The sequence below is a fragment of the Dermacentor silvarum genome, chromosome 6, assembly GCF_013339745.2.
Source record: "Dermacentor silvarum isolate Dsil-2018 chromosome 6, BIME_Dsil_1.4, whole genome shotgun sequence".
Lineage (NCBI taxonomy): Eukaryota > Metazoa > Arthropoda > Arachnida > Ixodida > Ixodidae > Dermacentor > Dermacentor silvarum.
In genome coordinates, this window is record NC_051159.1 from 148101325 (window position 1) to 148114770 (window position 13446).

The following is a 13446-nucleotide window of genomic DNA, read 5'->3' on the forward strand; positions in this document are numbered from 1 at the left end:
GTCGGAGATAACGGTTCTCGCTCGCACGCAGAATAGATCATTGCGTCTATATCTCAGGCTCAATCCAGTCATAACACCCATAACTCTTCCCCGCTATCTCGTCGTCGCTGACACGTTTACAGGGCCTCGAGATATCCCCACGTACGCACTCGATGCTGTCAAACTTCGAATGTGGATATCGCGACCACAGGAGAACCGGCCACCAGCGCAGCTTCAGAATGTGCCGATAAGCGTGCAGACACGCTGCAGCAACCTCATGCGAGACTCCTGCATGGGCAGAGTCACTGCAGCCCACGTGCTATGTGTGTGTGTGTGTGTGTGTCTCGATTACCGTGCACCGCACGGGCTTCCTGTTTCGTCTGCGCGCTCAAGGTCGCGCTCAGAGAACGTGGGAATAACGCGCCGATCGAGTCTGCAGACAGTAGAAATTGGCACTGCGAAAGAATCGGAACTAGCTATGGTGCGCGTATACGCGGGTGTTCATAGCTGGCAGCATCAGTGACAATAACAGGTTTATGAGAACGTTTCATGGGAAGCGAGATATGGCGCCCGTACGCGGAATTTCTGATAGAGTGCATACGCGGTAAGAAAAATCACCTACGATTTACGCAGAGGAACGAAACGTATGATGTCCCGCTGGACATTATCTCGCAAATACCATGCGCGATATTCAATTGCTTCTCAACAGAAGGTCACTCGAAGGCAGTAAAATGCAGTGTAAATTCTATAATCTGTAAGGTGTATTCACGCAAATAGCATCGTGTTTCAGTACAACAGATACGATAAGATATCGTCGTGTTCACTGTAAAAAAGGGAGCGCTGGCGACTCCCCTAATTCGCGGGATTACATGCTTCTCCAACGTTTAACTTCGAGGCACCATTTAATTGCGAGAGTTCCTATGAAGCAATATAGTTACTTTCTTTGAGCGAAAGTGGAGTGAACGTATCACATTGGGAGATGAAGAAACGCTGACTTTAATGACAAACTGGAGATGATAGCCTGGCTGATGAACATGGCACGGCGCTCCGGGTGTTATGGTATATGATATACAGAATGATAACAAACACGCAAGCAGCTCGCACACCCATATACAAGGACATTCACAATTAGGCTATTCGCAAATAGCATAGAAAAACCAGCAGCACTTTCGTATCCCGCAATGCGCGGCTAGTGCTTCCCCTCTGGCCGAGCATGTCTGGCAGCTAAGCACAAGTCGGGCTGCAAGTGCATGCAGTCTGGCCTTCAGAGATTGTCTCTTTGAGGAAAGAATTGTAAACTAATTCATTCATTAGGCAGTCGAAGTTCAAATACAAAGTGGACACTTATATTCGCATACAGTACGGAGGAAAAGCAAAGCGGTAATGATAAAATGGATCTTATTCTAGAAAAGAGAAAGAGAGAGGGAAAGATATTCCTCGCAGTAGTCATATCTCCTCGCTCCTCCTTTTTGATCCCTCTGCGTAGCGCCCGCTACAGACTCAATAGAAGCACCGCTTCGTGACAAGGAAGAGTCAGGAGACAACGTGTGTTCACAAGACATGTCTTGACTATAACATTTACAAAACAGTGACCCTGCTAACAACTAGCCACACATTTGCGAATGCTCTAATGCCGTGCACGCGCAGGGGCGAGTTTTTCTCGTTAGTGCCAACGGAAGAGACGCATGCCAAGTGCCTCCGCACGCTCGCTGCAGTGTATCACGCTCTCTTTCTCTGCACGCGCAACGCCACCCCGTTGCTCGACAGGGTCACCACGTGGTCCCGTGCCATCGTCGCAGGCGACCTCGTCCTGTCCGGTCACCTGTCGCGAGTCCGTCGCGTCGCCACTTGCCGAGTGAATGGGAGGACTGTCCCTCGTTTGGCGATCCCGAACATCACCGGCCGCGTGTAGGACCCGCCGCACGAAACAGCTGTGGGGGCCGTGCCGTGCCTGGTGGATTCGGCCGTGCACACATATACGAATGCGTGGGCGATGTATGATATGTATGTACTTCGTAGTCTTCGTCTTGCCGAGGGAAGCGCTCCGCGCCGACGGTGCATCATGGGCTGGAACGGACGTGTGCCGGTTTTGTATACCTTCTCCGCTTTTGGTTTGCTAGGCGAGTGGCATGGCCTGAAAAGACTAACGCTTCGCACACACGGTATATGACACGTATTCGCCCTTGAGACAGCCCTCCCAATCTTACAACTCTGTTCTGTCGATTTTTGAAGCAAGCTTATTCTTCAAAGCAGGAGCATATCACCCGGGTAGAAACGGAAGCCTTTGGTGAACGACGTCATCTCCAGCATAACCTCTACACGTATTGATTGATTGATGGATCGATTGATTGATGGATCGATTGATTAATTGAAGGATGGCTGGTTGATTGATTGATTGATTGATTAATTGAATTTAACGTCCCAAATCGATATATGGGTTATGAGAGACATGGTACGAGAAGGTGGGCGCACGAAACACGAGGACAACGCCGGCGTATGTGCTGTCCTTCCGATTCTTTATGCGCCGTGAATCCCTACCAACTTGCTCAGTTTGCTTTTACACTGTAGGGTTTGGTCGCCTTTCTTTAATGAGCACCCAATGCTCGGTACACGATCGTTTTGCATTCCGCCCCCATCGGTATGTGGCTTCCACGGCAGGGTGTCGAACCCCCAACCTCGTGCTCAGTGGCAGAACAACAATGCAATCTGCGCGGCGCGGGACCCCAACGCTACGCATGGAAATTGAGGTATGGGAAACGAAAGACAGAATAGAGAGGCAAGATTAATTCACGCGCACTAAAATAAGCACTCAAGAGTCCGTCGACTTCCAAAATTTTGGCTCGTGTATAGATCATGCAGCATTCTGAGCTAGCGAGGCAACGGCTCGCAGGATGTTCCCTTTCGCGAGAGGTCAGGCGTTCAAGCGAAAAAACACCTGCGTTCGCCTAGATGTGATACAGTCGGTTCTGTCGTCGTTTACCATAATCAGTCGAGCGCGAAGTCTTTCGTGTACGCTAACTACGGTGACAGAAACTAACGTGTTGGCGCGTGCCTTATCGCATTATCGTGCCATACCGAAACTGTATGTCATTCATAGAGTTTCGGTTGTGTGCCTTCAATATTGGTAGCATTTTGATCTACATATTTGCTCATTATGACAATGTAATCGGAATGTACAAACAGCGCAAGGTGTACGGTATTAATAGAAACAGTGGTCCTTAATCCTTTCTGATTCAAATCTGCAGAAAATCGCAGCAATTGGGCTGATGACGATAGTACTTGAGAACTGCCCGCTGCTTCCGCAATTTGGTGACTGTACCTCGTAAATACGGCGTAAATATACTTCCCCGTTGAGCGAAAAGCGAAAAAAAAAATAATTAAGGCAACCACTCCACGAGAAGAACAAAGGAACCCGAGAGGCTGTAGGTTTTTAGTAACAATCAGAAGAAGTCAGGGAAACTAACTGATCAATTAATTAAAGATGAGGGTTAAAGGCACACTTAAAAGGCAACGTTAAATAATTCTAGAATAGTGCAGTTATCCTTTGAAGACTTCGCTTTCATTTACTCCGGTGGTAAAGGGTTGGTTAAGATTAAGTGCGAAAATGAAGGCCGAATTTTTCCTTTTTCAATATCGCGCGCAAGCAGCAGCGACGGCACGCCACTGTTACGTCACACATTTAAGAAGGACCCCGGATGGTCAAATTAATCCGGAGTGCCCTAATACGGCGTACCTCATAATCAGATAGTGGTTTTGGCACGTCTCACCGCAGAATTTAATTAATTTTAATTTCAAACTAGCCTCGCGTGTTTGAGCTGTTCTGGCACAGGAAAAATTCTCGAAAATTGCTAGGCTGTTTTTATTTTTTATTTAATATTTTTATTTTATTCCTTAATGTAAATGCAATGTGATCCTCCTGCAATAGGCCGAAAGAAATAGCCTTGTCATCGACTTTGTCTATACACGATATACCTCACATTACGCAGGCTGATGATAATGATGATGATAATGATGATCCTTCTTGTCCTCAGAAACCGACCTCTACAGACTTCAGTGACCAACTTAAGTGTCTATGTGCACGTCCGGAGGAAGCGGCGTTCCCAGCGGTATTTTTTTTTTTATTCCTTAACCCCCTTTCCCATATGTGGGGTAGCGAACCGGGCACGCGTAAGGCCAGTAAGGCTGACCTCCCTGCCTTTCCTCTTTCTATTCTCTTTCTCCCTCTTGTTCTTAACGGTACGTAGACATTAAATGGCCAAAAGGAAAAAGTCTACAAGAAAGCAAAGCAGTCCGCAGTGAGCCTATAGACAACCGAAAGGGTTCTCTGAATTCGCTTTTGCGAGAGTCGATGCAGATAGAGAGACGGCCGCTCCAGGTTATGGCGCACTAAATGCGCTGCGTTTTCACCTCTGGCCCGTGCGAGGCCATGGGCGACGGCGTTCGTCGGAATGGGCGAAGGAAACGAGAACGGGAAGAAGAGGGCCGCAAGTGGTCGACGTTCGGGCGTAGGCGGACGAGACCCGACGCGGTGGTGGGCTCCCTCGACGCCGACGCTTCGAAACAGCCGCGCCCCGCGGAAGAAGGGACCAGACAGGCTGCAGCCATATCCCCCCCTCGTGACCCCTCACCAAACTTTCAAACGACAGCTGTTTTGCCGACGTTGCGTTGCTCCGCTGCTTTACCCTCCAACGGCGTAGCTCAGAGGGTGTACCGGCTTACGTTAGCCAAGCTGTTCAGCGAAAACAAGAAAATAATAATAATTAACAAACAAAAAAAAAACACGATGCAAGATACAATCTTAAGACTATTTTGTACCACGGCTTTTTTTTTTATTATTTATTAGCTCGGCTCAAATAACAGGGACACTCTACAGTATATAGTCACATTAGCGTCTCTAGGCCGAGAGAGGCGTTGCTGCTAATAACACTTTCATATAGCGTGAGTTTGAACTTCATTCAGCTGTTTGGATGTCCAGGAGCGTCGTGATTAAATACAAGGAACTGCGACAGACGCGGCCCGGGACACTGTGGCGCACCCTGTACGTTTCCAACACACAGAAGAAACTACGATGTCGTCATGCCTTGTGCTGAGCAGCAGAAGGCTGTCTAGACTAGTGGTGAAAGTACGTTGTACATGTTTTATTGTCAGCTGGACAGTCGCACGAGAAAACTTCCTATGTTACTTAAAAACAGCGCTACCGACACAGGACATAGAAAAGAGAGTGGACTCATACAGCGCCGTGTGTGTCCACTCTCTTTTCTGTGTCCTATGTCGGTAGCGCTGTCTTTAAGTAACATGGAAAACCACCAACTCGCCCAATCTGCCGTTCTTCTTCAAAACTTCCTAATTCACTCGAGGGCAGTTCCGAGGCAAACAGACGTTAGTGCTCTACAGGGCAGCTATAAAGACATTTATATATATAGTGTGCGCAGTGTTCATACGCTTCATATTCTCATCTGTACATACTCATCATCACCAGTTTGGTCCTGGTGGTGGGGCTCTCGCTTGGGAGAATAAAGAAGGGTCTGACGGCCTAAACGTTGTCTCACAAGTGGTGGAGTGTGCTGTCCGGTTCCTTGGTCCTCTCGCTCCCGGTCTCTTCAGCTTCACCTACGCTACATCCCTGGAGCTCCGCTCGGGTCGCCGCCTCTCCCAACTAACACCTCGGCCAGTATACCCGAACAGTTCGTCTCGCGACTTCACGAATGTCGTGACCGTGCTTGCTTCAACACAGAAGACCACAAGCAACGTTACGACATCTCTCGCCGAGACGTCTTCTTTCATCCTGGAGATGAAGTGCTCCTTTGGACGCCCATTCGTACACCCGGTTTGTGTGAGGAGTTTGAATCGCGCTTCCTTGGCCCCTACATTATTATTGAACATCCCCAGTGAACTATCGCGTTACTCCCGTCGAGGTTTCTTCGGACCATCGTTATCGTGGTTCGGAGATCGTTCACGTTTCGCGTCTCAAACGATTCGTTCGGCGTTTCCCTCCTGGATGGCCGCTTGCGCGCGCGGGGAAATTAGTGTGAGCATTATTCATACACTTCATGTTCTCATCTGTAGATACTCATCATCACCATTTTGGGCCTGGTGGTGGCGCTCTCGCTTGGGAGAATAAAGAAGGGTCTGATGGGCTAAACGTTGTCTCACAATATATACAGGCATAGGCGGAAAGTTTTCATTTTTCCCGGGGGGGGGGGGGGGGGGAGCTGGGGCCCGACCAGCTTTCCGAAACCTGCCCATATATATATATATATATATATATATATATATATATATATATATATATATATATATATATATATATATATATATATATATATACCCTCTGCTACCAATTTTCGATTTCTAGCTTTATGGCGAAAGCAATTAAATCGACACTTCAGGCAAATTGTCGCGGTGGTCGTCGCTGTGATGTTCCGCATTAAAAATACAAAAGCCATATACATGAGCGGCCCATACCCTGTGGGTGCGGGAAAAAGCACGTAACAGTGAACCGAAAAGGTTGGCGGCTTGATGGGCATTATTTCGCACGTGCTCAATATTCTGCTTAGTTGTAGGTCACGTAATCAAATGCGGATGGGAAGGAGATCACGTGTCTTCTCCTCTAGCACTGCCGTAGCTGTGAATGACTGTGCGCGGCTGACGCTTATGGGGCCCGCGTGCCATATCTAATCGTTGGTAATCATTGGTGCGGGGGGTGCAATGATAAAGGGCGACCAAGGATGGCTGCTAACTTCATGCGTGCTGTCTTCCTTGCTGGGCTGTCTTTCTGCGCCCTTAGTGTTGCAGAGCCGATTTTTATGTCCACTACCGAGTGGACATAAAAATAGGCACATAATGATGATGAATCTAATTTTCAGAGTTGCGGTGAATCGCGCGGCTGTACGAACCGTTCGCCTCCGCTGCCGGTGTTCTTCACAATGCTTGCGTTGTGATTCAACTTGTGAAAGCGAGTGCTCGATGTCATCCAGTGAGGTATTAACAGGTTGCATGGTCCGTGCTTACTATGTCCACTACTTACTATTTTAATTTTAGGTGAATGTTTACTGCAATTTATATGGCCACTATTCTGTCGTGATTTTGACGAGCCTTTCATGGGACCGGGTCATTTGACCTCATTTTTCCAACTACGAGTATGAAATCCGCCGTAAACCTCCGCGATCGCCTCCTCTCGACATCCAGTAGCGACGCGTTAAAGTACGCTGCGCGCGACAATTCGCTGTTGAACCCAATCAGAATCAGCGCACGGAACGCGATTGCTTCTCGGTTGGATGTCTTTTTTTAATATTGGCTGTCAAGTTATGGGTGCGGCTCTTACACGGGTGCGATCTTTACACGGATTTACAGGGTAAGAATCTTCCTTCGTGTAATTGTCTTCTACTTCGCTATCACTAATACTGCTTCGTCTTCCCGACCAAACTGCAATCTTTTTTATTTTTTTAGTACTTTGAGTCTCCGAGTATAAGCGCTGCTGCGCATTACTTCTAGACTTCCATTTATTCTGATTTTGAGTGAGGGCTTGGAATTATTTCGGTTACTGAGTGAATTCTATATACAACGTGTTTCAGCGAACAGTTTCCAAAATCTTAAAGGTGGCCTGTGGCAGATAGTACAATCAAGTTCATGAGCTCGTCTATACTCGAAGAGGCGGGCATTACTTGCACAAAAAATTGAAATGCATAATCGACTAATTAACAAAATCAACCAATTAAGTTTTTAGCTAATAACCTTATGGCCCATGTTGCAATTTAGAAATTCTAGCCGTGGAGTGCGGATCCACATTAAACTAAATATCAGGCTGACACCAGTGTCGAGATATTAATTCTCTAACTTTGCGGAGAAATACATTGGCGTGCCAGTCACTTTATTAACAAAACGTCGTTTTATGCATCAAAGCACAAAAGTATGAAAAGAACAAATTATGGGATTTTACGTGCCAAAACAACGATATGATTATAAGGCACGCAGTAGTGGAGGACTCTGGAATAATTTAGACCACCTGGGGTTCTTTAACGTGCACCTAAATCTAAGTATACGGGTGTTCTAGCATTTCTCCCCATCAAAATGCAGTCGCCGTGGCCGTGATTTGATCCCGCGACCTCATGCTTAGCAGTCCAACACCATAGCCACTAAACAACCACGGCGGGTAAGCGCAAAAGTAACTAACTGGAACGCCAATGCATTTCTCCGCAATGTTCGGGAATCAATATCTCGAAACTGGTGCCATCCTGAGAATTAGTTCCTAGTGCATCCGCCTTGCGAATTCCACGGCTAGAGTTTGTAAATTGCAACACTGTGAGAAAACACGGATGAGGTAGCCGCCACGGTGCTTCTAATGCGCTTGTCCTCCTATTGTCAGGATTTTCCGAAATAAAGCGAAAGTATAAATTAAAAGCCGTGCACGTCAGCGTGTTCACGTGTTTATGGCCTCTGCATGCAAGAGGCGATGTTTCCATCCCTAATGCGTAGATGTTGTAAATAATTAGAAGAGCTTTTTTTTTAACTTTTATTTTGTTGCCAGTCGTTAGCATTGCCTACTGGAAAGAGAATCAATATTGAGACGCATATCAATCACGCGCTTTTCACACGCCGTTGATAGAAGACTCTGCCGAAGGGGTCACTGAAGTCTGCAGGTTTTTTTCAGGGTCAAAAAATCACGCAAAGTAACTTGAAGTGAGGTGAACATACATCAACACATTCATTTTCTAGGTATAGGCTATCATTTAGTTGGCTACCTCCTTCTTTTTAAAAAATATAATAGGCTTTGCGGAAATAAAAAAAAAATGTTAAAGTGAGGAAACACGGATGAGGCAGCCGCCACTGGTGCTTCTAATGCGCTTGTCCTCCTATTGTCAGGATTTTGCGAAATAAAGCGAAAGTATAAATTAAAAGCCGTGCACGTCCGCGTGAAAAATGGTGCCGTAAGCTGTTAGCCACCACAAAAGTGCAAATGTGTAGGCAAGGCAAGAGAATCCTCAAATTATGTGGGTAACAGAACTCCGGTATAATGACATTTTAGGGGCAGGGGCTCAGCCCCCCCCCCCCCCCCCCCCCCCCCCCGGGGAAATTCCGGAGGGGGCTCGAGCGCCTATGTATACAGGGTGTTTCAGCGAACACTTTCAAAATTCCAATTCAAATTTCATTCACATTCACAATTCAAATTCAAAATTCAAAAGCCCAATTCTAGTTAATGAGCTGGTCTACTCGAAGAGGCGGACATTACTTGCACAAAAATTGAAATGCATAATCGACCAATTAAGAAAAATTTACTAATTATGTTTTTAACAAGTTACCTGATGACCCATATTGCAATTTACAAATTGTAGCCGTGTAGTTCGCAAGCGCGCGGATCCACTTAGAGCGAAATCCCGCCTACGATTATAGCGGGCCCGATTATAGCGCCATGTATTTTATCTTCATTCTCTTCGTTTTCTATCCTTCATCAACCATGAAATAAACTGTGCAAGTTTCGCACTAGAAATCGCCTTGCCCATATGCCTGGTCTACCGGACGCCTGCAGCCTGCCGACAACGCCACGCTACCCAGAAGTAACGCCGGTCGAGCTTGAAGGAACCGGCGTCGCAACAACGGCTACAATTTGTAAATTGCAATATGGGCCATCAGGTATTTAGTTAAAAACTTAATTAGTGAATTTCTGTTAATTATTAGACAATCGAATAGAATAGTCTCAATCTGTTCGTTTGTTGGCAACCCTACCTACATGCACCAACGAGTGCAAAATATAGGCATAAATGCACTCTCGCACCCTTTGGGTGCAAATTTTTCCCCAAACAATAGTCACCATTATAAGCTATACAGTCTTTTTTCATCTCGATCCCTCTCTTTCTCCGAGTGTGCTTTTCTTTATATTTCTGTCTCCCCTTACCCCTTCCTCAGTGCAGGGTAGAAAATTGGATATCTATCTTCTGGTTAATCTCTTTGCCTTTCACATCTCATTTGCATGTAATTGCAAAAGACACATCCTCCAGTGATCTCCAGCAATGCTGCAAAGGAACTTGGGGACTGTTCTAATCTCCAAGTCCCTGCACAGGACAAAGCAGGATAACTTGAATGTATACAAAAAAAGGCCAACTTGTACGTAGTGACACTAAGCCTTACATGTAAAAACCTACTTTTAAGTTATGCGCTGAGAATCTCACTGGGCTATCTTAGCTATAATTACAGCTCAAACTACTGTTGCAATTGCAGACCGGTGTTTGTATAAGCATACAACTACAATGAAAAAAAAAAAAAAAAACACAAAAGACGCACAATCTTTCAGAATTACAGCCCAATTTCCAGCAATGCTTTCCTTAGAGCAAGTGCATTATGAACTTTAATTGGCTGTGACTAAATTACACACACTTTATAATTTTACCTGCATATAATGCTTTTGAGCACTTGCTTGAGGAATTTTTAGCCCTACTTCACCAACACACATTTACTTTGGCATGCACATTAGCCATAATGTTCTCCCATTTCAACAATCTGGATTTCAGTGACAGTGTTATACTGTTTTTACAGTACAGCTAACAAAATGTTATGCCATCATTAAAACGAGCTTATAATACTCGGTCTGGAATGCTTGGATGAGTAATTCACTGCAAAAGCCATAATTAATGCACACATTTTGTACTTTACTTAAACATCAACCATAACGGGCACTTTATTTACACGAAATGTTAACAAGGTGCCTGTCTATGTTTAGTTTAACAGGGACACCGCAGGCGCCTCAAATAATGCATGAAAATAGGAAGAAAATGAGGGATCAGTAATTATTAGCAAAGCTCGTAACAAGCCAGAAATGTTAAGTTCTGTCACCACATTAAACTTAATGCATGCTCCTTTTCACCAAATGTAAGCTCGGTGTTGAGTACAGTTCTTGCGAACACACTGGGATACATAACAAGTGGCAATTGTATTATGCTATCGAGCACATGCTGAAGGAAGTTTTTGCAAAGACTGTAATCCATTAGCACACATCTAACTCTCCGTGCACGTCCATCTTTCCTACATATTCACTAAATTTGATTTTGATGGCAGTTATAGTTATCCTAGGCCGGCAAGTTGAACTCAGCGCCATTCTAAAACATTGCCATAACGCTCCAGAGCAGTTGCATACATAATTCACTGCAAAGTCTAATTAATCCACACACTTTAGACTGTGCCTACAGATCACCCATAACCTGCCTCTTACTTTCGCCATATATTGTCAATGCAATTTGTTTAGTTCACTGAGGGCACTGGGAAACCTACTACATGCCTTGTGGAATGCAAGAATATAAACAGGAAATGAGTACTCAGTAATTATTTGAAATAATCATAATTAAGCAAGAAAAGTTAAAACTTTCTCTGCACATCATAACATGGCCCCCATTCTCTACAAATATAAAATTGCTGCCACTTTGGTTCTTCCAGCGCTGCAGGATCAGATAACACCTCTATGCAGGCAGAAAACAAGGATCTATACTCGCGGACAACTTTCTGTGGCAATGAAGGGAAAGCTACGGAGGCAAAGCGCACACAACTCAGAGCGCTTCTGAAAAGAGTCCCACGTTTTAATCCACATTGGTTTAGGCTGGGGAAGAGAAAACATAAACAGTTTATTAACAACAGTTAAATAGGACAGAACACACCACTGATCGTAAAATGTTACTTATCTTGCGGTTTTTCCCTTCCGCGTCTGGGCAAACGCGAAACCGTCGCACGTGGAAGCTGCGTCAATTCAGCGTCTGTTCCGAGCAACCAAAAGCACTGTGAAACGCTGCCAGACTACTTGGTGCGGTAACACATGTGCAGCATCCACGCGCCCGTAGCTTTCACTCCATTGCCACAGAAAGCTGTCCGCGAGTATAGCAATTTTCACTTGCACCCTAATTAACACACACAAATAAAAATTTGCCCGCACATCACTTCTGATATGTTGCCCTATTCTATAAACTTTGTGAATAATCTATTATTATTATTTGTTAAATTACGGTGTTTTACGTGCCAGAACCCCGATCTAATTATGAGGCATGCTGTAGAGTGGACTCCGGAATAATTTCGACCACCTAGAGTTCTTTAACATGCACTTAAATTTAAGTACACGGGTGTATTCGCATTTCGCCGCCATCGAAATGCGGCCTACATGGCCGGTATTGGATCCCGCGACCTTGTGATTAGCAGCCCAACCCCATAGCCACTACTAAGCAACCACGGCGGGTAATGATCTATTGCTTCAGGAAACCACGAAAGCATGCATGTTTTTGGGCACTCCGTGTTGCATAAACCGCTTTGCTGAAATAGGCCAGTGCCAACTACTGACTAGCCCCAAAGTTTGTTTCGCTAATCACAGGCAATCTTGGTCAGACCCAATTAATGAATTGAACCCAATGCTAGTTACACTGATTTGGTGAACGAACATGCTATGTGTATTAAAAAAACACAAATGAACAAACTTCGTTTTCTCTTTCCAGCCACAGCATCTAAAACAATCTTTTTGTATTTCACCTAATTAGGTAATTAGTCATTTACTTCTCAAATATTATAATTGGACAAAAAATGTAGGCCATAAGAAAATCGGAAAAATGTAGGCCATCCAGAGAAATTCTCGATCCATCTTTCTGTTGCTCTTACATGCTACATGAAAGCTTTCTTCAAGCTGGAAACAAGACCGCAAAAGCCAGCGAAAAGTTCCACGCGGCGCTTTTTTGTGGTTCGCGGGCTTTCTTTCAGGCTTGGAAAAAGCTTTCGTGTAGTACGTATTGAGCAACAGAAAGCTCGATGGGTTCCATGGGTGATCGACTGTGATCAAAGTCAGGCATTGTTGCGGCGTTGGTTTGTGGCGTCGCAGTTGGAGGCTGTTGCTTGGTTCACTGGGTAGCAGCGTCACCTGCATACGTCGCTTTCGTTAGTTTCCCTGACGAGGGCTCGGGGATCGCCCTCTTGCTCCATAGGCGTACGCTGGGGGCGACAGGAGGTGGCGTGAGAGTGATGGTGACCTGTAGCGAAACTGGGCTTGCCCTTCCATTTCTCTCAGGTAGGCGCCTCGACTTTACGCGACCGCTGGCCTGGGTGGGGTCGTGGTGCATCGATGGTGAACCCATGCAGGCCCATCTGGCGATAAGGGCAGGTTCGGAGCACGTGGCCGGCTTCCCCACAGTGGAAGCATAATGGGCGTCGATTTGGTGTCCACCAGAGATCAGACTTCCTCGAAGTGGCTTCTTGATAAGCCATAGGTCAGCTGTGCAGCTGCGGTCGTGGTAACGGTGTGTAGGATTGGGGACGTGGAAACAACGTATATGGATCACTCCGTGGAACTAGATGCGTCTGGCCAAGGGTAGCATCAGCATAAGTCATCACTACGTACGGTGACGACACCGGTTCTGGTTGCAGGACTGTCTGGGTTGGCAATGCTGTTCCCAGGGCCTGATGCAGCTCGTCGCGAACGATGCTTGTCATAGCTGCGACTTGTGGGGT